At 38.9% G+C, this 24480-nt stretch overlaps 1 protein-coding gene across 4 annotated transcripts in view; it reads left to right on the forward strand.

Annotated features, from left to right (window-relative positions):
• Positions 1-2056: 2056 nt before the first annotated feature.
• Positions 2057-24480, forward strand: part of St3gal6 (ST3 beta-galactoside alpha-2,3-sialyltransferase 6) — a 70950-nt gene continuing 48526 nt past the window's right edge. Inside the window, exons 1-4 of one of the 4 annotated variants that reach the window (XM_026402427.2) lie at positions 2057-2539; positions 11132-11260; positions 16037-16263; positions 19349-19521. The gene's annotated coding sequence lies outside the window, so the exon portion shown is untranslated. Of the gene's footprint in view, positions 2570-11131; positions 11261-16036; positions 16264-19348; positions 19522-24480 lie in introns of all 4 variants that reach the window. The other 3 variants (XM_026402426.2, XM_026402425.2, XM_026402428.2) reach the window with 3 other exon arrangements.

Genomic DNA, 24480 nt, shown 5'->3' on the forward strand with positions numbered 1-24480 from the left:
ATAAAACCACAGAAACACATGCTTGCACAAGACGAAATTGTTACTGAGGGGAAAAAATTAAATACACCCTTTAGCTTTACTTGATCTTAGTCAACTTTTGGAGGCCACATAGCTGAACAATACATTATTAGTTTCCCACCAGCTCTGCTATAGGTAACATTTCTGATGTGTGGGTATAATGCTAATGGTTATCTACATTCCTTTTCAGGGACTTGAAGGCCACTTCTGGCAGGAACACTCACTGGACTTGGGCTTTCAGATGTCTGATGGGTGACTAGAACAGGATGAAAAAGTTTGGCATCTCTCTCTTCATTTCATTTCATTTCATTTTGCTGCCTTAACTTTTGGGTCAGAGTCACTCAGCTCTGCATGTCTGGATCAACTGTTGGAGCTCGTATATTTTTCTTCTACCTCACCTTTGCTGCTTTTTCAGTAGCTACAGCAAGCAGCCCAAGCATCTAAAGTCCTCCAGCCCTATTTTAAGGCCCAGACAGAGCTATAAGGCCAGGATGTTTGCACAGGATGATGGTACCAATTGCAAAAGCAACTCAGAAGTTCCTGGGAAAAGTTGACTATGACTTCCTCATGGTCCAAGTATCATCCAGGAAGAAACATCTTCTGAAGCAGTGCCTTGGTCAGTGGAAAACTACTAGACTTTTGCCCACCACCCAGCAAATCAATAAAAAGCTTACATCTTCCTTTGTTCAGGAGCAGCCTGCTCTTCTTTCTACTGAATTTCCAATGAAATCTTCTTCAAGGTACACATTCACATTCACTTGGCTCAGTTTCATTTCTGTCAATGAGTTAGAGGTTGTCTTCTCCAGTAACATTTCCATCATTGTGTTTCAGCCCTAAGGAACAAACCCTGAGATAGATAAATTGTCTCACTTCACCACTGACAAAAAGGAAGGATACTGAAGGGAAGTCATTTACCTAAGGTCACACAGCAAGCCACCAGGTGAGGCAGCATTTGAACCAGTTTGGGAGAACAGTTGCCATTACAGCCCACCTGAGGACATCTAAGAACAGTGGAAGGCCCCTCTCCTCAGCCCATTTCTTCAAAAAGTCTAGGAAGGCAGGGATGAGGTGGAATACAGGTTTAATTTTGAATACCATGAACAATAGAAGGACAATAAGAAACTCAAAAGAAACAAAGAGCAAAGTATAGCTGAAAAAAAAATCAGCCAGATGAACAAATTCCCTAAACCTCTTTAATTACCTCGATGTCCCAAGAGCCATGTTTAAAGTTACAAAATCTGTGTGGTATGTCAAAGGCAATTTGTAGAAAGGGCAAAGAATAATTATCTGAGCCCTTTTAGTGTTTTGATTAGAAAAATTGGAGAAATAACAAGAACTACCTCCAAGGACTGTTTTTATAATTAAGGAAAATACCAGAAGGGCTATGACAGGTGAAGGACTTTGTTCCAGTGTGTAGCACATTGTCAGCTTTGACTTACACCCCATCTTCTAAGTGCAGTGGCAATACTCTCTTGAGGTCACTTGACTGCATGTGATTATGTGCCCAGTGCCCAAAGGCTGGAGCTATGAACTCAACATTTGCTAGACAATGAGTTATTTGACAAACACTGAAATTTAAAATTTAAATTCAGAGCCGTCCAAGTGTGAGGACATTATTAACATAGACTCTTCCCCCTAGGAGGGCTACTTTAACAAGAAAAAGGGAAAAGAAAAAAAAAAGCACATCCCATTTTCGTTCTTTTGCCTGAAATAACAGCTCCAAAGAGCAGAGCCTGGGAATTCCGGGGCTCTCTAAACACACTTCCCCTTCTGCTAGGGACCAAACTACCTATCGCGCCTCAAGTAACAGTGCGGGGTGCGACAAGCCTCACTGTTTTATTTCTGCGGAGAGCCAGGCCGGCGGGGAAGGGGAGTACCCGACCGCCCCTCACTTTTCGCTCCTACAGCTTTCCAAACAAACCAGGGCGGGATGGGAGTGTCTTCTTGGCTGTGGAAGCCGATCCTCCTACCTTGTCCTGAAGCCACCCGCCGCCTTTCGCCCGCCCTCCCTTCGCGGTGATTTTCCTGTACATGACGCCCGAAGAGGGCGCGCGGCTGTTATCCGCCCCGCCAGAAAGGTAGGGGCTCCGCTGCGCTCCAGCCTCGTCGCCTCCGGGAACGGGGAGCCCCGCAGCTTCTATCTGTACTGCACCTTTCTTCTCGAACTTGGTGGCGACAACCGCGGAGCAGGAGGCGTTTCCTGCGGCTCCCGAGGCGCTCGGCGCAGTCGCTGGGGAATCCAGACCCGGGCGCGGCGGGCAGCGCGCGGGCTGGCGGGCGCCTCCAACTCCGGGCGGCGCTGCGCCCTCTCCAGCTCCCCCGCCAGGGCTGGGGGGAAGGAATCGTGCCCGCGCCACCTTCCTCCGGTTTCCGCCAGCCCAGGGCTTGGGGACCCGATGCGGCAGGCGCCGCCGGAGAGGCAGCAGTCGGCTGGAGCGAGCGGCGCAGGCGGGCGGAGAGCAGCGGGCCCGGCCCTGGATCCCCGCACGCCTCTGCGGTCGTCGCGCCTGGGCCTTGGCGGGTAACTCTCTGGCTGGCTTCACTGAGGGAGGTTGGTAATGCGGGAAGTCTGCCTTCTGGACCCGGGTCGTGGAGGCCTGGGGTCTGAGTGGCCGGGCTTTAGAGCCCCTGAGATTGAGGATTGGGGGTGAGGGACACGGTGCGCTGTCCGCCCCTCAACACATCCTGCCAGCTTCAGGGCGCTTTGCAGGCGCGGGCGTCAAGGAGTCGGGGGGCTCTAGGACCCCTGAGCCAGCCGTGGTGTGCGGGGGCGACAGCTAGGAGACTGCCCGGAGGTCCAGGAGCTGCCAGGGAGGATCAGACAGACAAATAGCCCCTGCGGCCGGACCAAGGGGCAGTGGGAAGCTAAAGGGACCCGCACTGGGACCCTCTAGTCAAACGCAGGCCAGATTGTGCACTGAGAAGCCAAAGGGGGTGCTCGATTTCACGTTCACTATTGTTTTCTTGTAAAAGGGTCTGGACGCGAGGTGGGGCAAAGGGTCTGGAAGGTTCTCGTCTTTTATCTTGGAAAGTTTTCTGAGAAACCCTTCTTCCCGCCACAAGAGACCTAAACCTAACAAAACAAGCACAGAGGTAGTTTGGGGCAAAAGGGCGGCAGTGAGAAAATTGCAGTATTTGGTCTGCCGTTAATTTTCAAGATAAGGGAGAAGAAACTTGTCATTTTGCGGTTGTTGGCTCCGGAGCTCCTGGCGACTCAGCCCCTTTCTTGTGTGCTGTTATTTTGGCCTAAAAGAGAATCTATAAAAAGCCATTTCCAGTAACCAAAGCGCCTTCTTTTAGTATTTTCAGCCGTGCAGGGTTGCGGGTAGTGAGAAGAGAACAAGCTGGGGTGGGGGTGCTGTTCAAAGGTAATGTTTGAAAATTGTGTGGGGGTGGGGATGGGAAAGACATAATGATTGCTAGCGATTCAGAAGCCACACGGATTCTAAAGCCACAAGTCATATTTGCAGTAAGAGGACCACCTCAGTACTATGTAGGTAGATGGCTAAGGAAACCATCTCTGCAGAGCAGCTGGAAGCCCTTCTTTCTCTGTTCCTGGTGTCCACACTGACCTTCAGAAGGCCTAACTCCATCAGATCTCAGATGGTCTCCTCTATTATGCTATCCAGAATATTTGCCTTTTCTGTCTTCAGACTTCTTTCCCTAGTTGCAGATCATGAAATTGTCTTTTTTACATGGAGATATTAAATATTTGGGAAGATCTGATCAGGGTGCCAGGTTATTTTCCATCTGAAAGCATGCAATTCAGCATCTGTAAATCGATTTGTATTGCTTCATTTTATGCTCACTAAGGACTGCTTTTCAAATCGAGATCTCCAAAAATGCCCCCTCTTTTTTTTTTTTTTTTAAATAATACTGACTGCCTCTGAGGCACTTTAGATAATGGCAACTTTATGAGAACTTTTCTAGAAAGTGTTTATATTGCCCTGATCTGTCTTCCTAAACTGTCCTTACTATAATGTGGGAAGGGAGATGTGGTTATTCATTGCCTGATAATGTATTCCTTGAAAAACTACTTTTACATGGTCACTGAATGTCAGTCCCAGATTGTACTATGTCTTGATTTAGTGGTGCAATTAAATGGGGCTGCAATTTTAATAACACTTAAGTAGATTTAGTGAAGATATTCAATTTGTTATTGTATCCCAAATCAATAAAAAATCTTTTGAGACTCAGAGAGAATAGACAGTATTGGCAGAAGAATACCATTAAGAGACATACCCTTAAAATACTTTTTTTGTGAAATTATAGTTTTCAAGTTTCTGATTCTGGAGCTCAGTGGCAGAGGACTGAATTTAATAACCATTTTCTTCTGTTGGAGATAATTTCTGTGTTTCACATCATGGAACAGAAATGAATAATGGTATGCTTCCTGCTTTTCCCTGATAAGCATCATGGGTTAATCGTCTAGCCTGCCAGGTAGCTTCCGTGGAAATTATGGTTCCATCCAGGGTTGAGAACCAGACATCTGTTTAACATGCATTCTAGAATTATATTTTATTGAGGTGATGAGAGAATCATGGAGCATATATATGGCACCCACTATGATCTTCTGTGTGTTCTCATATGCTGTTTCATTTTATCTTACCAACAACCCAAGACAAGAATTTTTATGTCTATCAGACTGCTCCAGGTTGAATTACAATGGATCATATGAAGATCTGTATATATCCCTGATTTATATCATCTCAGTTAGCCTCTACAGCACACATTCTTCACATATTATTCCATACATTGTCTATGTCTTTATCCTTTGCTTTTGTGCATAAGCATACACATGCACATGAACACACACACTCAATTTATAAATACCTTGATCTCGTTATATCTTCCTAATTACCCATCAAGTTGGGCTTCTTGGATGGTTGTTTTGCATAGTTTGCCTCCTGTTCCCTTTGACAGCTTCAGACTTTCACCAATTACATAATTTTTATATTCTGCACATTTTTTGCACATTTTTTATTGGTTGTTCACAACATTACAAAGCTCTTGACATATCATATTTCATACATTAGATTGAAGTGAGTTATGAACTCCCAATTTTACCCCAAATGCAGATTGCAGAATCACGTCAGTTACACATCCACAATTTTACATAATGCCCTATTAGTAATTGTTGTATTCTGCTACCTTTCCTATCCCCTACTATCCCCCCTCCCCTTCCCTCACATCTTCTCTCTCTACCCCATCTACTGTAATTCATTTCTCTCCTTGTTTATTTTCCCATTCCCCTCACAACCTCTTATATGTATTTTTGTATAGCAGTGAGGGTATATTCTGCACATTTTTGATGTGCTAATTTGGTATGCTGTGTCTGGCCAATCCAGACTATTGTAGTATAATCAATGGGTTTTATTTAAAAGTCCTTTTCTTTCTGAATGTATTTTCATTCTCACCCTTCAAGTACCAGCTTCATCTTGTCTGGGAGAAGTCTTTTCAGGACTATATTCCTCAAAGTTGAAATGAACCTCTGTCTCAACTCTGATGGATAATAAATAGCCTTGTATTAGATTAAAATGTGCCTAATTTGGGGTGAGCTTGATGTATGGAATAGAATGTATGTATTGGGCCCTATACTGTTTCAGCAGTAAACTGTATTTATGATTTCATATCAGGTTGTAGAAACACTTCCCTTCATGCTTTGGGGTAGCAGGAGCTCTTTCTCCTGATGGTGAAGACTCATCCCAGAATGAGCTGTAGTTTGTCAGACTTGGCCAGGAACTTGATCTTAGTATAGTCAGGCTAAGAAACGTGGGAATTCTGTGAGTAAGGAGCCAGTGGGATCTGATTGTCTTCTCTAAGTTCATGTTTCTTTACTGGGAGAGATCTTGTCCATCCAAACAGGAATGGCTATCTTATCTTTTACCAACACAATAAAATATTCTGATGCCAGGGACTTTCCTCTTCCTGAATCATTGGGGAAGACAGGGAAGGAGCAACCAGACCTTAAGAGATTTTTCTTATCATAAATACTGAATAGCTTAATGGAAAGATTCTCTTCTTCTTCATTCTCTCTTTTCCCTTCTGATACCTCTAGCCAATGATAAGGTCTGAAAATGGTCTCATTTTGTTCAATAGCACTTAACGTTGGACTTTGAAGATTTTTTTTAAGCATTGATTTACTTTTTAATCTCATTGGGGAAGAAAAGATCTTTAGATGATGAGAATAAGGCCTCCAGAGGATAAGCAAGGAAGCTGAAAATGGCCCCAAAAATGTACAGTTACTCTGGTCTTCCATAGGTTGTAGAAGCTGGACTGGAGTTGGGACGGCGGCTATGGGTCACTGTGTGGAGAAGCAGGACAACAGGGGAACAGATAGTTTTTTAGTGTTCGCATTCTGCATTTTTGTCCATCAGGTGGAACTTTGTTTATGTTCACCCAAGTATTACTGAATATTCACCATATAACAGATGTTCTTGGGGGATGGAGGGAGAATTGTATAGTGTTGAACAAAACAAAGCCTGTTCTGTTATAGAGCTTTGTGTTTTTATGGGACACAGAGTCAATGAATGAAGTACATTTCCATAAATGAAAAGCATATTTCAGATAGAATCAGTGTGGCAAAGATAACACCAACATGGGGTATAGTAAACAGGGAAAAAGAAAGAAAATTCCCAGCAGAGGGAATAGCACCCACAGAGGTCCTGAGGCACAAATGGATTTGGAGTACTTGAGAAATGAAAGGCTAATGTGAAAAGAAAGTGGTTGGATTACTTGAAGAAGACTGCAAAGGGCAGAGTGAAAAGAGGTGTAGTCAGTGAGATAGGAGGGAGGCAGACTTTGTGGAGCTTTCAAATTTGGAAAGGAGTTTGAATTGTATTCTAATTGGAATGGGATGCTAGTAGACATATTTAATTAAGGACTGACTCAGTGGGCAGTGGGCTTCACACACACACTTTCACTCTTGGTTGGCCTTTCTTCTCTTTGTTCATTAGTCATCACTGATTTCCTCTCTTACCTAGGCCTGGACATCTAAGGGGCAGGGCTCCGAGAACCCTATACAATATTCCTTATATCCTCTGAAATATCTCATATACTCGCTTGATTTCACCTTCATGCATAGAATGCCACAATATTAGCTCTGTATCCCAATCACTCTCCAGACTGAATATTGAGTCTCTCCACGGTCTTGGAATTGACTGATAACATCTGAAACTAGATACCCCAAATTAATTATCTCATCCAATCAAATCACAGTATCCATTGACAAGACAATACTGGTACAAGAGGCAATATTCCAAATAATGCAAAAGGCCTTGCCTTACAATTTCTGAGTTCTTAACTCTTCCCCCGCCCCTGGGCTCCTGGGCAGCCTGTCAGTAAAGACTCCTGCTCTGTGTAGAACACTGTCAGTGGAAATGTATAGAACTCTTGCAGTATTTGTCATGGGATTATATATGTCTGAGAATTTCATTTCTACTCATTTAATATATGATCTTGGCATTCTTCAAGTGGCACAAACTTACCTGAAATTAATTATTTCTGATAAGCCAGGAATACCAATTTATCATAAATGAACAGAAGTTCTAACATTTATTCAATTGCCCATTGATTCTAGGATGTTTAGCCATCACTATTATAAAAACTTTCTTTTTCGTTTTCTTTTGTTTCTTAAATTAGTGTAACTTAATTCACTTTTGGCTTTCCATTTTCTTTTGATTGATTCTAGAACATATTTCTGTGTGAGAGGACAATTGTGGTGTTTTCTAATGTTCACCTCTATGTCCTCTTTACCTGACATGGTATTCATCATATTCCATATTTAGCAAATATTTGATAACTCAATGTCCACTTACTGATTTACAATGTTAATTTATTAGCTCTATTTTAACTTTGTTATAACGATCATCATTCATCTGTATAATTATAATGATTATCAGTTTCTCATCTCAAAATGTTACCCATTTGGAGAAAACAAGTTCAACCTGTGGTTTTGTATATATAAGGGAAAAAGTTTTGTTCTTTCTGAAAAAAATATAGTTTACAAAGAAAATAAATAAGGGCTGGGGTTGTGGCTCAGGGGAAGAGCACTTGCCTCAAACATATGTGGCACTGGGTTCGATCCTCAGCACCACATCAAAATAAATAAAAAAAATAAAGATATTTTGGCCATGTATAACTAAAAAAATGTTTTTAAAAAGAAGATATGCTCTATAAATGTCAGTGAATGGATAGTCTCGAATTTTTTCATGCTCAGTAAATTTTCAGCATAGTCTCATAATTTCTAAGTTATGTTATGTTTCTCAGTTATTTCAGTGGTTATTTGGGTTGAGTTAGTCAAGATGTGGCTACATTGCTGAGGAAATAAATGTGCCAAGAATGTTTATAACAAATCATTTTCCTCTTTAATAGTATAACATTTTATGTCCACAATTTTTTTACATTTAATTTTAAGCACTTTATAAGTCTGAGATTTCATTGCTCAAGTTCCCACTGCTTATTATGATATTTTAAGATTTCTATTAGGTGTCACTTAACTTAGTGTGAGACACAGATGCCCTGGGGGACAAAAAGTTCTCATCAGGGTGGCAGAGCTGTAGGAGTCCAGAGAAGTTTGTGGTAGAGGGAAGAGAATTTCTCCCAGTGATCTTTAAAGTTTTCTGCCCACTCCTGTAGTGAACTTTGTTTTAACTCTCCCATTTGACCCTGAAGCCATGGCAGGCTTCCCAGGGGTTTAGCTTGGGCTTTCCTCTGAGGATTAGGGGTTTACTCCTTCCATCTCATACTCTCCCATCCAAGCCAGATTATAAACGTTGTTCCATTTCCAGATTCATAGCCTATCACCACATGACTCTGAGTAAGTTGCTTAATTCTTCAAACCTTACCTTCCTTATCTTATGTGAAAAAATGTCCACACCTTATTATGCTGACCAAAGTTATTATGATGATTAGGTTGATGATTAAAAAATAATGGTGAGGGGCTGGGGTTGTGGCTTAGTGGTAGAGTGTTCTCTTAGCATGTGCAAGGCACTGGGTTTGATCCTCAGCACCAAATAAAAATAAATAAATAAAATAAAGGTATAATTTTTTTTAAAAAAAGCAATGATGATTATTAAAAAGAAGTGATGATTGAAAGAAACAAATTGTTCAGCATAGTTTCTGCCAAATATCAAATGTATAATCAATGTTATCTGCCATTATTATCATTGCAGCTCTATATTATATCTGTCACAACTCCGTTCTTCCTCAAATAGTTAAAGATTAACTTCCCCCAGAAAGCCTTTCTGGCTGATCTTATATAACTCTAATTTTTTTCTCACGTTTTCTTCTAGCACCTTACTTTGCTTTGGATTGTATTACAACTACGTGTGTTATTCTATTTCTTTGGATTTTTCTTCAGTAAATAACAACAAATTTGGGGGCATCCATCATGTGCTATCCATAGGGATCCGTGGACGCACAGTAGGGATGCAAAGTGTGTGTACATGTACATGCTTTCAGTGGATCTGGGGGGAAATCTGTTGGTTCAATGGAACTATGGATTTTTCAGAATAAACTAAATGAATAAAAACTTTGCTCTCCAGATACCTATTGAAAAATTAAACGTCTTTTAGTCTGAGGTTTTTGTATGGTTTAAAAATATGATGGTTACAGTTATCTCTGTTCTTGAGTCAGCTTTATATATGCTTCCTTCTCAGACTCTCCTCTGTTCTTACTCAAATGCATTGTAGAAGTAGACAGGAAAATGCTTCTTGAAGAATTGGAGGTTGGTGGGAGAAAACAGGGTAGGACCGCATTCCAGGCAGCAGGAGCAACATGATCCAGGGTGCTGAGTTTTGAGGAGGATGGAGAACTACTCCAAGTTTCGTGTTATTAAAGCATGATGTTTAGTCAAGTGCTTTAGGAAATGAGTCAGGAGAGGTCACAGGAGCCAGTTTGATCAGAATTCAGGTCTGTGGTCTGTATATTTGTAATTCCCTACAAAACTATGTACTTAGGGAAGTGGGTCTATGTAGACAGTTTTAAACAGTCAAATTCTGCATGTTGATTCTAAAAGTGGATTTGTATTTTTCATATGGCATGCAATACATCTCTTTTAATGGCTGTTCTCACAAGAAAATGATAAAAAAAAAACATTAACTATCTAGTTGATAATTAGAGCTCTCATTGAGTTTCAAGGAGTTTAGACTCGGGCCTTATTTGCATTTTCTGAGGCATGGAGTCTAAATGAAATTTGATAGTTTAAATGGGCTTCCACAGGATGGAGACATCTGATGAGAACAGTCAGGGAATCACTACAAATTTATGACTTTGAAACTTTCAGTACCTCCTTTCAGTACCTCTTCTATTTACAACTTGGTTTCGTACAAGTTTCATAACTTATATGTACATTTTGATCAATGCTTGATTTGTATCTATTGCCATTGCTGCTAATTTGTCTTCCTTTGTCTTACCTATTCCTTGATTTATCAGTTATTCAATTTATATAATATCTAATGTTAAACATCTGCATTATTTTTAACTCTAGAAAACCTTTTGCCTTTACTCCCAAAATATGATATGATTTCTACTAAGTCTGGTATTGCCCAGTAGTTGGTGGGTTTTTGTTTGTTCATTTGTTTTTTTTTTCAGTATTGGATGTTGAATTCATGGACTGAGCTACATCACTAGTCCTTTTTTTAAAATTTATTTATTTATTTATTTATTTATTTATTTATATTTTGAGGCAGGATCTTGCTAAGTTACTGAGACTGGGCTCAACCTGAAATGCTCTTGCCTCAGCCTCTTGAGCAGCTAGGATTACAGGCATGTGCCATCATGCCCAGCTGCCCAGCAACTTTTTACTCTTGTCTTTTGTTGGTGATTTCTCTTCCTTAGAAATTAAGCAACAGGACTCAACAGACCCTAACCATAAGAGCTTAAAGTTCCCCAGGAGGAATTAGATGTGGTTAAAAGAGAAGAAGAGAGAAAACACTGGAACTTACTTGAACTGTAGTTAACCTGAAAATGGAATGTTGGGGAGAAGTGGCTAGGAGAACCCAGAGCAAAGCAGAATGCTTCAGCATATTTCTAGCACTACAGAATGTGTCTTCGTTCGGGGCCTGGGCTTATCAAACAATTTTTTAATTATCTCCTGTGAATTTGCCTTTAGGAGTCATCAATTTGCTGATTCACAGATATAGCCTCCTTCCTTCGCCCTTACCTCCTTGTTCTTCTAAGTGAATTACTGTGGCATTTCCAGTTACACACCAGCCTCCTAGGAGTGCACGACTCTTGATTGGTAAGTTTACTTGACCCAAACAAGCGTCTGAATCAACAGGGTGGAGCTGCTCACTCTCAGCTGTGTGACTCCGCCTAGGTTCTACCTAGGCTGCCAGGATCCCTTATCTTCTCTAATATTTAATAGAGTTTTATGGAACTATATGAGATGTAGGAGTACACAAATCCTGTGAGTATGCCAATAAATTTCCTCACAGTAAACATATCCAGATAAGCTGCCTCCCTGTGAAGAAATAGAATGTTTCCAAACGTCTAGGAGGGCACCATATGCTCAGGCTCAGTCACTATTACTCTTAGATGTAACTACTATTCTGACTTTCACTATCATATGGTTAGATTTGAGGTGTTCATTTCCCTTTAACTTTTATTATGGGCTCCCAGACATTCTGAATGCCTGCAGAACATCAGGGTCCTTTTCGATGAGCATGAGGACTGGGTATGCCTAGGAGGATATTAAAGGTTCATTTGTGTCACCCCTAAAATGAGAGATTAAAGCCTGATCACTCAGCATTAAGAAAGTGACCTTATTTGGAAATAGGGTTATGTCATATGTAATTAAGTTAAAATGAGGTCATACTGTAGTTGGGTAGGCCCCTTACTTAATGTGACTGGGGTCCATGTGAAGACAGAGACACAGGGAGAGCACCATGGAAAGATTGAAGTGATACACCTACAAACCAGGGAATGCTCAAGATTGCCAGCAAACTACCCAAAGCTCGTATGGGGCAAGGACAGATTTTCCCCTACAGTGTTCAGAGGGAGGATCATCCTCCCAACCCCTCGATTTCAGACTTCTAGACTCCAGTATTTCAGTTGATTTAAGCCACCTAGTTTGTGGTGTTTTGTTCTGGTAGCCCCATGAACATAGAACATCTTCCAGGTTGGGTGCTCTGACCCTGTTCTTTGCATTCCCAGAAACATACCTGGCCTGGGACCTGGGGCCTGGGACCACCAGACTGAGAAGTGGTTACACTGTGTCTAAGCTGCTTTTCTCTGAACGGATACATAGACTGCTTCTCTTACCCCTGATTGCTGCTGTCTGTGATGTGTCTCATAGAAATACGGGAGTTTCAGTAGCCCTGTATGGCTTTTTCTTCATTTCTCCATTCAGCTTTTCACTAGCACTTTTAGACAAAGCCTCTTTGGTTTCCTGAAGTGCTCCAGGCTGAGCTTTGTACATCAGCCCTTCTACGCCTCATCTGGATCTTTCCCAAAGTGTCCTTCCCCATCCTCACAGACTCACACTGGGGCCATGTCCCTCATGCAGTTTCCCCTGGTTTCTCTGTTTCAGAATCATCATTAACAAAATAAACAAATAAAGCAGCTCACTGTATTTCTAAAATGAAATTCCTCGAACAGGTTGGCATGTTTTAAAAGAAGACTTCATTTTTCTGCCCTTATGCATATCATTTGAGATAATAAAAAATTCCTTAGATAAAAGAGCAGTCCAACCATTAGATTTTCATTAGTAATAAAGAACTAGGCAGAGCTTATTAGGCCCCCGAATATACTTTCTTTAGCAAAAGTTGGTTTCAAACCTCAATACAACTTTTCTATTTTTTTTCTTTTTTTTTTTTTTTAATTTGTTGCTCAGTTTCTGGCATTAGGGAAATCACAAGAAAGGTACTGTAATGAAATCCCCAGGGTGATTCCATGGGGCTCTGGCCAATTCCTGCATTCGGTGTTCCTGTCCTCCCTTGGGGATCTGGGGACTCTGCTGGAGACATTTATTTTAAATGCTCTTAGCACAGACTGTCCTTAAGTCTCTGACTTCCCCAGCCTGGAGTGATTACAGAGTAGATGTGCACTCCCCAACTTCCTCTTCCCTTTTGTGAAGAAGCCAGCAATTATTACTCATCACTATGGGAAAGTTTTCTAGACATTAAAAAAAAAATCACAAACTTAGGAAAATTTCAGAAGTTGAACTTATGTCAGTTTTGGTTTCTGGACTATATGCCATTCTTTATTCTCTTGTTAGGACCCTGTCAGCTGGTGGATCTTTGGAGAAGGAGTTTTAATTTTGCATAATTGACAAAATTAAAATAGTGTTCTTTCAACCTATGGTTAAGAGGTTAAGGGTGTTTATCTTATGTTTGTATGTTTAAATGTGTACTACATGGACTTAGCTTTAAAACTCTGAACTCAGTCCTTGCATCCTATAATTCCATGGTCCATGAATAGATGGATAGTAAATATACCAGATGGATTCCTGGATAGGTGGGCAGAGATGGAGCTGCTCTCTCTGCCTGGACTATTTTCTATAAAAAGTGTGGGATGAATTTTGGAGCCATTCAGGATTGCCTCCTGAATCTTGGGAGAATTTTCCTTAGCCCACAAGGATTGTTGGGGTTTGAACTAGGAAACTTCTAGTTGGCTTGCCCATGGAATGTGCTTAAATGTTTTCTAGTTGTTTGTGATAGTTGGACTCCATGCAACACCCCCAAGGTATGCTGGTGTTAACTTCTTTCCTTGGCAGCCCAAATTTCTTTTTCTATTTACCCTCTTAGGAATGGTATATACTTCATTGGAAATTGACTAGAAGAGACTTTTCTTTCTCTTCAATTTTGTTTTTATTTTTTTTATTTTTGTATATTCATGACTGGATTATTTCAGAGTGTGAAGAATACAGTCATTAGTAAAATGATTACCCATATCTCAAAATATCTACCTTTTGAGGTTTTCTCAAATTCTTCTTTATAGAAGATAATATTAAAAGTATAGGACTCCTGTAAATGAATCTTCACATACATGTAGCCCTGCCTCTAGTTTACATTTGATAATAAACCTTCATACAATGTCCTTGAGCTAAAAATTGCCATTAATGTGAACAAATCATTATTTATAGTTACAGCATTTATAGGTCTAACCACTTCAATATCCCACAAGAGGCGTTTTATTGTTTAGTTTAATTGTTTACTTTTTAGAACATTGTCTCTTGTGCGTAGTAGGCACTTTACATTCTTCGATTCTCAAAAAGTTTGGTAACTTTTCCGTAAAGTTGTACCTTGGATTATTTTCTGGTCAAAACAGAAGACAAAGTATTCCAGAGAAACATTTGGTGTGTTTTTCTATAACAGGCTGATTGTTCTGCGCAGCCAGTGCTTATCGTGAAGAGACAGTAGCTGTAGAAAGACTATTTTCTGTACTTACTTTCTCTTCATTATATTTTGTTTCAACAGGTATGCTTGTCAGCTTTTCATCCTGTGACCAAAATACCTGACAAGAATACCTTAGTGGAGGAAAAATATTATTTTGGCTCAAGGTTTCAGAAGATTCAGTCCATGGTCCCCTGGCTCCAAGGCAGAAACATCATGGTGGAAGGGTGTGGCAGAGGAAAGCTGCACAGCTCCTGGCAGCCAGGACACACACACACACACACACACACACACACACACAAAACCCCTTCCAGGGCACACCCGCCCCCCCCCCTACTCAGTGACCTTTCTCCAACTAGGCCCTGCCTCCGGGGTAGTCCACTCAGTTGCTGATAAACTCTCATGACCCTCATGATCCAATCCCTGCCTAAAAGCCCCACCTCCAAACCTTGCTACATTGGGGTCCATGCTTTCAACACGAGACTTTCAGGGACATCACAGATCCAAACCATACCAACAGGGTTATTATAGATTCACATAAATTAGAAATTTATTTTCTCAGTTTAAATACTGTTTACTTTTACTTTTCAAAGATGTAACTATTTTAGATATCTAGGTATTTTTATATGACTCGAAAGGTTATGTTTTAGAAAGAAACTGTTTGAAAATAAAATTTTGATCTTAAAATATTTCTAGCAATTTGAAGGATTTCCTGGCTTAGCAAACTGTTTTTACTGAACTGGCAAAAAGATATTTGACTTTAAAATAATATTTAAATAAATTCTCTGAAAACAACCTAAATGTCTACTCTAGGGAATAGATAGCTCATGAAATATTTGGTTGATAGGATACTCTATGACATTGAAAAAGAATAAACCAGACCTTAGATGCGTTACATGGTAGGTCTTAAAGTCAGTAGAATATTATGTGTTTACTATGTAAATGTTAAACATCATTTGTCATATAACTTTTATGAAAGTGTGTGTGAGTGTAAATAAAAAGTGGATTGAGTAGCTATCAAACTTATGATAGTGTTTTTTCCTGGGGGGAAAGGAACATAAATCTGTATTTTAAAAACTCCAAGAAGATATGGTAATTTTGGTTAATAGGTTCCTGAGAATTTATTTCATTAACATTTAAACAATCTGTGTAATACTTTCTAACAAAGTAGATTCTAACTGATAATCAGACATTTATTAAGACTCTGGGAGTGAGAGTGGGCTATTGTTTAATGTCTTAGTATTTCACAATGTCATTCTATGAAAAATGAAAATTAACAGAATGAACTTTGAGCATGAGGAAAGCTCCCAGCTGAGCTGGCTCCAGGGGAGCTGTAGGAATATCTAACTGCCTGGGCCCAAACTGTCCTGGGTACCTTTTAGCTTGAGACCTTGGGTGAGTCATTCTTTAGGCCTGTTTCCTTACTATGTGACTAGAATAGTCCCCATCTTAGTGCTTTTGTGGGGATTGTATGAAGTTGTGCATGTGAAATGCAAGTGTATGCATGCGGCAAAGATCAGCTGTTTTATTTTCACCAGCATCCTTGCTACCCATAGGCTCAGTTCTTCCAGGGTACCATTTTCATTCTCACCTCAGAATAGTTGTCAGTGCTGTTTCCTATTGTCTGGAATGTTTTTCCTTACCACTGTGTTTCAACTGGTTCACTTTTGCTTATCTTTCAGAGATGCTTCTGGTCCTTCCCTACCTGGGTCAGTTCCTGCAGCTTGCTAAATATGCCACAGCTGTAATTTGATAATCACTTATGATGACTTGCTAATGTCTGCCTCTCTTGCTGGGTTGCAAACTTTTTTCTTCTTCATGACTGTATCACTGGTGCTTTAAACCGTATCTGGCCTCCAAGAGCACTGGGAAATTCCGTATTGACAAAATCAACAAGTTACTCTAGAAGGTAAAAACACCATGCAGAGATAGTTTACCAAGAAGTGAATTTGACGAAATGCACATCGCCTTAGGTATTAATCCTCTGATATTAGGAAGTAAACTTAAGATTATAGGATTTCATATTATCATGTGTATTGGTTTTTTATAATAATAAATTATAAGGAACTCCAAATAAAGACCTGCCCCTTATTTGTAACTTGGCCTTAAGAGACCATCCATCGGATAGTGGTTATAAATACTATCACATGCTTTTATTTGCTGTGAAAAGCAGGACAGTTTACAGTGCAGGAATCTTAAAGTTTTGTGGTTTACTCATCTAATTAGGCACTCTTAACCTAACTCATTTTTTTTTCTTTTAAAAATAGCAGAAGAGGTAAAGAAGAAAAATTCACTGATAGGAGATACTTCAGAAGGGCCAGAATAATCTAAGCTCATTTCAAATGAACTAATATAAGTAGTTTGAAAAGGGTATTTTTATAAGTCAAATAGGATGTTATTTGTAACTTTTATGCAAAGCCAAGCAATGAAAGCCTTTGGGAGGGGGACTTTTACAGTCAAGGAAAAAGCAAGAAACCAAACCAGTTCTCTTTAATTTTAAAATTTTGTGGGGGTACCAGGGATCAAACCCAGAGCTTCATGCATTTGAGGCAAGTGCTCTAACACTGAGCGATTCCTCCCTTCCCTGTTGCCTGGTTCCCTTTTAATTGCAGGACTGTTTAGTATGGAGAGAAATATAAGAATACTTTAAATTTTGAGGAAGAGCTATGTATTCAGATAACAACATATTGCTCCAGGAAAAGTAAAACACAGGATTTGTAATTGAAAGCCCAAAGTTTTTAGATAAATTGAGGAGTAGAATAAAGTGAGACCAAGCAAGAACCTGGACTTTCAAAATATTGAAGAAATTCTTATGATTCAGATGGGAGGTAGGAAGGTGAAATTCCAGCGCTAGGAAAACAGTGCAAAGCCCCACACTAACAAAGACATCCCCTTTAGAGACATGATTTTGTAATGGAAATCACTGGGAAAAATTAATTTATAGCCTTTTTTTAAGGTTCAATGTTTCTATTAACTGTAGAATATTAATATACATTTTCCATTCATCCATTGTTTTCGATTACTTTCCAAGCTCAGATTCAAAGAAGCATTTTTTTAAAAAAATGGAAGTGAAATACATTTTCTTTAGAAGTATGCAAAATTAATTATTACTTGGAGTATAATATTGGGGATACTGGAAAATACCGGGCTCCACATATTTAGACACTTTGTGTAGCAGCACCAGGAAGCTAGCTGTAAGTGCACATTATCAGACCTGTGATTCCAACCTGATTGAGAATTGGCAGCTGAACAAAGTGCTCACATGATTCAATGGAGATTAAGATTGAATAAGCATTCCTCTACAAACCCCTGCCAAGAGGACCTTAGAAAAGAATATCTTTAGTATTTGGTGACCCACTATCCAAACATGCAACCTATTATTATCTTTAAGCACCCTAAATATGATCAAGTTCTTCCTAGTACAGAGAGAGCTCAGACCTACCTCCTTAAATTTTTCATTCCCTGACCTTTTTGACCTTAGTTCTGGAAGCCTTCAGAACTAAGCTAATTCCCCTTCTTCTTGAAGGCCCTTCAAACATGAAACTGGGCTATTTTGTTTCTTTCCTTGATTTAAGTCTTTTCTGGGTAAAACTAAATCCCCATCCTCAGCTCTTTCTGGTAAGACACTGCTTGAGTTTTCTTTACTAACTTATTCAGACTAAATAATCCTAAAAGATTCTTTCAACTTGTAATTGATCCTTTACTCCAGTTAGTAATAAGTGATAGTGGATGGAAGATAATAAATGCTCAGGAGTAGTACTTTGTATAAATTTGGGGAGAATAATTCCGATGCACAAATTTGTCATGTTCTATAATTTCTTTAGGTTCAAAAATCTGTCTCATGGTGAAGAGTTCTCCTCTATTATAATAGTAGCCACTAAAGAGTACCACCTTGCTTTTCTTCTAGTTTCTAAATGGGTCAAATATTTAGTACTTCAAAGTATAATGTATATAAAAATATATGAAAAGAATCATTTTCCTTTGCTCTATGAATATTAAGATGTATGCACTTTCAGAAAAAAAAAATCCCCTGTATTGCATAACTCAGACTATCAATTGACTGACTTTGTCTCCAGGACCTGTAAATCAAATGTTGCATGCATACAACAAACAGATAGATATTATCTCTGTGTGCTCAACTTTTAAATATTTTGTTTTGTTTTTTTTTTACTTGGTGGAATCTGTTTTTGCATATTACTATATGATTTTCATAATAAGCAAAATTATTTCCTGTTGAGGACATTAGATTTATTAGTAGCTTCTGATACAAAATAATCACCAGAGTTTTGCATTTTTGATATTTGTTTCCTAAGAATGTTTTAAAAATACAAATAATTTTTAACAGAAGAAAACATGCAGTTTTTGTTGGTTAATTTCTGTGTCAGTGTTAGTCTGTGTAAGAAAAGCTATAGTAGGAGCAATGTAAGAATGTTTTTCAACCTTTTTTTTTTTTCTTCAGGAAGTGGTCTACAACACTTTCTGACACTAGTTGGTCTTGTTAATTCACCCACACTTCCTTCCTGCTTTTTTCTAGATATTTTTGTTATTCTCAACCTCCTTCTGCTCTCTTTCTTTCATCTTAAGGTTTTGAGGTGCAAGCTCCTTCGCTCACCTCTGCATTTAACAATAAAGCTTTATACGTGTGGAGAGAAGCTGAAAAATAAAACAGATGGCTATTTCATTATCAGGTTGCTTTGGATTAATTGAGCTGGATATGTTATTTTTCTTGAGGAGATTGAGCAGGATCCTTTGGAAGACCAGCCAAGAATGGCAGTAATACAATTTATGCTATTGATTTGGCTGTTGAATTTTTTTGTTTATTTCATTTTGATTTTGCATTTAGTAATTTTGTTACCCTGTAAAGCAGTGTATAGGTGTTCAGAAGTGAGTTTATTAAAATAGTGCTTTCATTACAATTTTTTTTAATGGCTTCAGAGTTTTCTTGAGTATCTTCGCTATTCTTAAAAGTAAGATAGCTTTATGTTTTATTTTAGCACTTGCAAGGGAAGAAACAGCCAAACCCTGGGTCTCGGATCATTTGTGGTAGAAGGCCTCAACAATTTAGCAGACAGCCTCCTGAACCTTCTTCACATCTGGGTTGCTCCTAACCACACTCTTCATCTTTAGGAACAGAGGGCCATTGAGAAACAGATTCCTAAAAGTGCCGGTAAGCAAAGATAACTCTATCATTATCTTAGATTCTTTCCATGTAAGTTTGAACATTTGAAATGTTCTTATACAATGTTTCTGTTTTTAGCAGGTGGTGTTAAAAAAACCCCTCTGTTTATACAGCTGCTTGTTATTTGCCCTTATACCAGTTTTGCAGGTGCCCGGGAGGCCCATGAGAATGTCAGTATAACCAATCAAGGCCTTTTCAAAAAAAACAAAGTCAAGCTACAGAAATTTTAACTACAATTTTTATTTTCGATCCAAATATGCCTACTCTGTGGCTGTTCTAAGCTAATATGGAAGCAAGGAGTAAGCAAACTGAAGTTAAAATTATGACATCGTGTGCAATGCAAATGTTGTAGAAATTCTATTAATAACTGTAAAACCTCGGGCAAGAGATTTGCTCTCAATATATCCCAGTTATCCTACTCCTTAGTATTTAACTAAAATCAGCATACTACACTGATGCAGAAACATCAGTCTTCATAGCAGCAAAATTCACAATAGCCAAGTTAAGGAATCAGCCCAGGTACCCGTCAACTGATGAATAAATTGAGACGATAAATTATATATACACAATGGAGTTTTACTCAGACATAAAGAACAACACAATTATGGCATTTGCTATTTTCATGCTAACTGAAATAAACCAGACTCAGAAAGTCAAGGATAGAATGTTTTTTCTCAAATTCGGAAGCCAGAGCAAAGGAAAAGGAAAAGGGAGAGGATTTAGATTAGTTGAATAGAGGAAGGAGCTTGAGGGGGAAGAGAGGAAAAACGGGAAAAAAGAGGAAATACAGAATAAATTTGACAAAGCTAGGCTATGTACCTGTGTAAATATACCACAATCCCACCTTTATATATATCTATGAAGCATCAATAAAAATACAATTAATAAATGGAGAGAAGACCACTAGATGAAAAGGAATATGAAGAGGGAGAAGAGAAGGGAAAAAATGAAGCAATAGAGACTGAAATTAAGCAAATTAAATTCCATGCATTTATGATTATGTCCAAATGAACCCCACTATTATGTATGATGATATTGCATTAATGAAAACATTTAAAAATGGAGAGAGGGAGAGGGAGAGGGAAAGGGAGAGAGAGAGAGAGAGACAGACAGACAGACAGACTTGCTCTTTCTGGGCCTTGTTTTCTCAATAAAACTAATTCAAATTCCCTTTGTATTTACATACAGCAATTAGCAGTAATTAATTTCATTAAAGTTCCCTTAAACAACTTTGTTTATTCTCCTTACTATTCCTGAAGACTCATGCACAAATTTAGGACACCAGCTTATTACCTTTTTTTCTAAAGTTTAAAACAAAAGTGCCCACTAGGAATTGGCTACATGTTTAACCAGTGAAACTTGGTAGTCTTTCTGATTCATTAAGGTTCAAGAACCGTTATTCTAGCAAATTTGTTACATTGCCCAGTTGTTTGGACATCTTTTTGTAAAGGACTCATATTGACAGAGAACATTATGCTTTTGTGATTCTGGAAAATTTGGATAATCACAATGGTCTTGGATTTTGTCCTTAGGAGTCTCTAACTCTTGCTTGTTCACACTGACATTATTTGTGGTGGTTTCAAACTCCTTCCCCAGCATAGTCCTGAGCCATTTATTAGACTTGCACAGCTCTTGCCTGCCACCAGATAGGGTGGCAATGGGGCTAGATACTCAAGTTTCTTCCTGGAACCTCTAATTGAATAGAATCTGGCTTGTAATCTTGGTGATGTGTGCATCTGGCTTTCCTGTCAATCTTCACTTTTATTATGAATGATACCTATTTGCCAACTCAAATTATTTGTAGAGTTCTTGATTTTTTTTTTCTTGCTTTACGATATTAGTTTGAAATGCTGGGTTTAAATCCGGATTTGTTATGTGTTTGCTTTTTAAGTCTCAGAGCAGTTTTATTATGAAAGGCATAAAAGGATGGGTTTTCTATAGCCAGAAATAGGGTCTAAGGTTTGCTGAAGACTTACTACTATTTTGAGTGTCTTGCATTTTATATTCAGAAGTGGATTAGGAAGATTTCATGTCACATATACTTTGAAATGTTAAAATTAATGTGAAGAAATAATAGCTACCACAGTAATGGAAACTTAATTTTTTTGAAGCTATCATTATTAGCACAATGTTACAAGTCATTAAGAATCATCAGGAAGTTTTGAAGCTCATTTTTTTTTTTTTTTTTTTTTTTTAGTGAAGGCTTGGTGTACAGTAGCTAGTACTTCACTAGTTGGAAAAGAATTAAGACAAGGATAGATGAGTCCTTCCATGTGCCAGATACTTAGATGTTTTACATTTATTATTTACAATAGCCTTATTGTATTATTGTACATTGCTGTTGTTATTGTACATCCTATGGAGGAAACTGAAGTATATAGAGGTTAAGCAAATTTCCAGGAGTATGTAGCTAGTGAAAGGAAAAATTGATGTTCACATTCAGGGGGTCTGATGGTTAAGCAAGCTATCTTAACACCTACCTATGCTGCTGTCTACAAGAACAAATTGCATAAAGATGAAGAAGTAAAATGGAAGAACCAAATTATAGTAGTCTTAAATGCTAGTCTTAGTGATTTTTATGTTCGTTTGTCAGACAATGAGAAACCAGTGAAAGTTTTCCTGTGGGATTGGTAACAAGAGGAGATATGAGAATTTCCCCCCAGGTATAATGTATGGGCTGGTTTAAGGGGGGGAAGATTAGAGATCATTGGGAATAGCTGAGGTAAGAAGAAGTGAGAATGTGGCTTTAAAAACAGCATTGAGATGGCAGCCGGAGAGCACCTGTCCTGAGGTGGGCAGAGGCTAAAGAGATCTAGAAGCACAGGGAGAGAAGTTACTGAGACTCAGGTTGGTGCCTTGCACCCAAGAGGAAGTGGTTCAGGAATTGAACACCATGGAGATCAGAGAGGATTGGAACAAAATGAATATGAGTGTGTTGGGCAATAGCCATTAATTTTTTTTTTTTTTTTTGCTGGTTTATGATTTTTATTTTTTTTTTATTTTTTTTTTTATTGGTCGTTCATAACATTACATAGTTCTTAATACATCATATTACACGGTTTGATTCAAGTGGATTATGAACTCCCGCTTTTACCCCGTATACAAATTGCTGTATCACATCAGTTACCCTTCCATTGATTGACATATTGCCTTTCTAGTGTCTGATGTATTCTGCTGTCTGTCCTATTGTCTACTATCCCCCCTCCCCTCCCCTCCCCTCCCCTCCCCTTTTCTCTCTCTACCCCTTCTACTGTAAATCATGTCTTCCATTTGTATTCTCTTGACTTACCCCTCCTTACCTCTTATATGACATTTTGTATAACCCTGAGGATCGCCTTCCATTTCCATGCAATTTCCCTTCTCACTCCCTTTCCCTCCCACCTCTCATCCCTGTTTACTGTAAATATTCTTCTCAAGCTCTTCGTCCCTACCCTGTCCTTGTTTACACCCCTTATATCAAAGGAGTCATTTGGTATTTGTTTTTTAAAGATTGACTAGCTTCACTTAGCATAATCTGCTCTAATGCCATCCATTTCCCTCCAAATTCTATAATTTTGTCATTTTTTAATGCAGAGTAATACTCCATAGTGTATAAATGCCACATTTTTTTTATCCATTCATCTATTGAAGGGCATCTAGGCTGGTTCCACAGTCTTGCTATCGTGAATTGAGCTGCTATGAACATCGATGTAGCAGTGTCCCTGTAGCATGCTCTTGTTAGGGCTTTAGGGAATAGACCGAGAAGGGGAATAGCTGGGTCAAATGGTGGTTCCATTCCCAGCTTTCCGAGAAATCTCCATACTGCTTTCCAAATTGGCTGCACCAATTTGCAGTCCCACCAGCAATGAACAAGAGTGCCCTTTTCCCCGCATCCTCTCCAGCACTTATTGTTGTTTGACTTCCTAATGGCTGCCAGTCTTACTGGAGTGAGATGGTATCTTAGGGTAGTTTTGATTTGCATTTCTCTGACTGCTAGCGATGGTGAGCATTTTTTCATGTACTTGTTGATTGATTGTATGTCCTCCTCTGAGAAGTGTCTGTTCAGGTCCTTGGCCCATTTATTGATTGGGTTATTTGTTATCTTATTGTCTAATTTTTTGAGTTCTTTGTATATTCTGGTTATTAGGGCTCTATCTGAAGTGTGTGGAGTAAAGATTTGTTCCCAGGATGTAGGCTCCCTATTTATCTCTCTTATTGTTTCTTTTGCTGAGAAAAAACTTTTTAGTTTGAGTAAGTCCCATTTGTTGATTCTTTTTGTTAACTCTAGCGCTATGGGTGTCCTATTGAGGAATTTGGAGCCCGATCCCACAGCGTGTAGATCATAACCAACTTTTTCTTCTATCAGATGCCATGTCTCTGATTTAATATCAAGCTCCTTGATCCATTTTGAGTTAACTTTTGTGCACGGCGAGAGATAGGGATTCAGATTCATTTTGGTGCAAATGGATTTCCAGTTTTCCCAGCACCATTTGTTGAAGATGCTATCCTTCCTCCATTGCATGCTTTTAGCCCCTTTATCAAAAATAAGATAGTTGTAGTTTTGTGGATTGGTTACTGTGTCCTCTATTCTGTACCATTGGTCCACCCGCCTGTTTTGGTACCAGTACCATGCTGTTTTTGTTACTATTCCTCTGTAGTATAGTTTGAAGTCTGGTATCGCTATACCGCCTGATTCACACTTCCTGCTTAGTATTGTTTTTGCTATTCTGGGTCTTTTATTATTCCATATGAATTTCATGATTCTTTTATCTATTTCTACAAGATATGCTGTTGGGATTTTGATTGGCATTGCATTGAACTTATAGAGAACTTTTGGTAATATCGCCATTTTGATGATGTTAGTTCTGCCTATCCATGAGCAGGGTATGTTTTTCCATCTTCTAAGGTCTTCTTCTATGTCTTTCTTTAAGGTTCTGTAATTTTCATTGTATAAATCTTTCACCTCTT

Source organism: Urocitellus parryii, chromosome 2 (assembly GCF_045843805.1).
Source record: "Urocitellus parryii isolate mUroPar1 chromosome 2, mUroPar1.hap1, whole genome shotgun sequence".
Classification (NCBI taxonomy): Eukaryota; Metazoa; Chordata; class Mammalia; order Rodentia; family Sciuridae; genus Urocitellus; species Urocitellus parryii.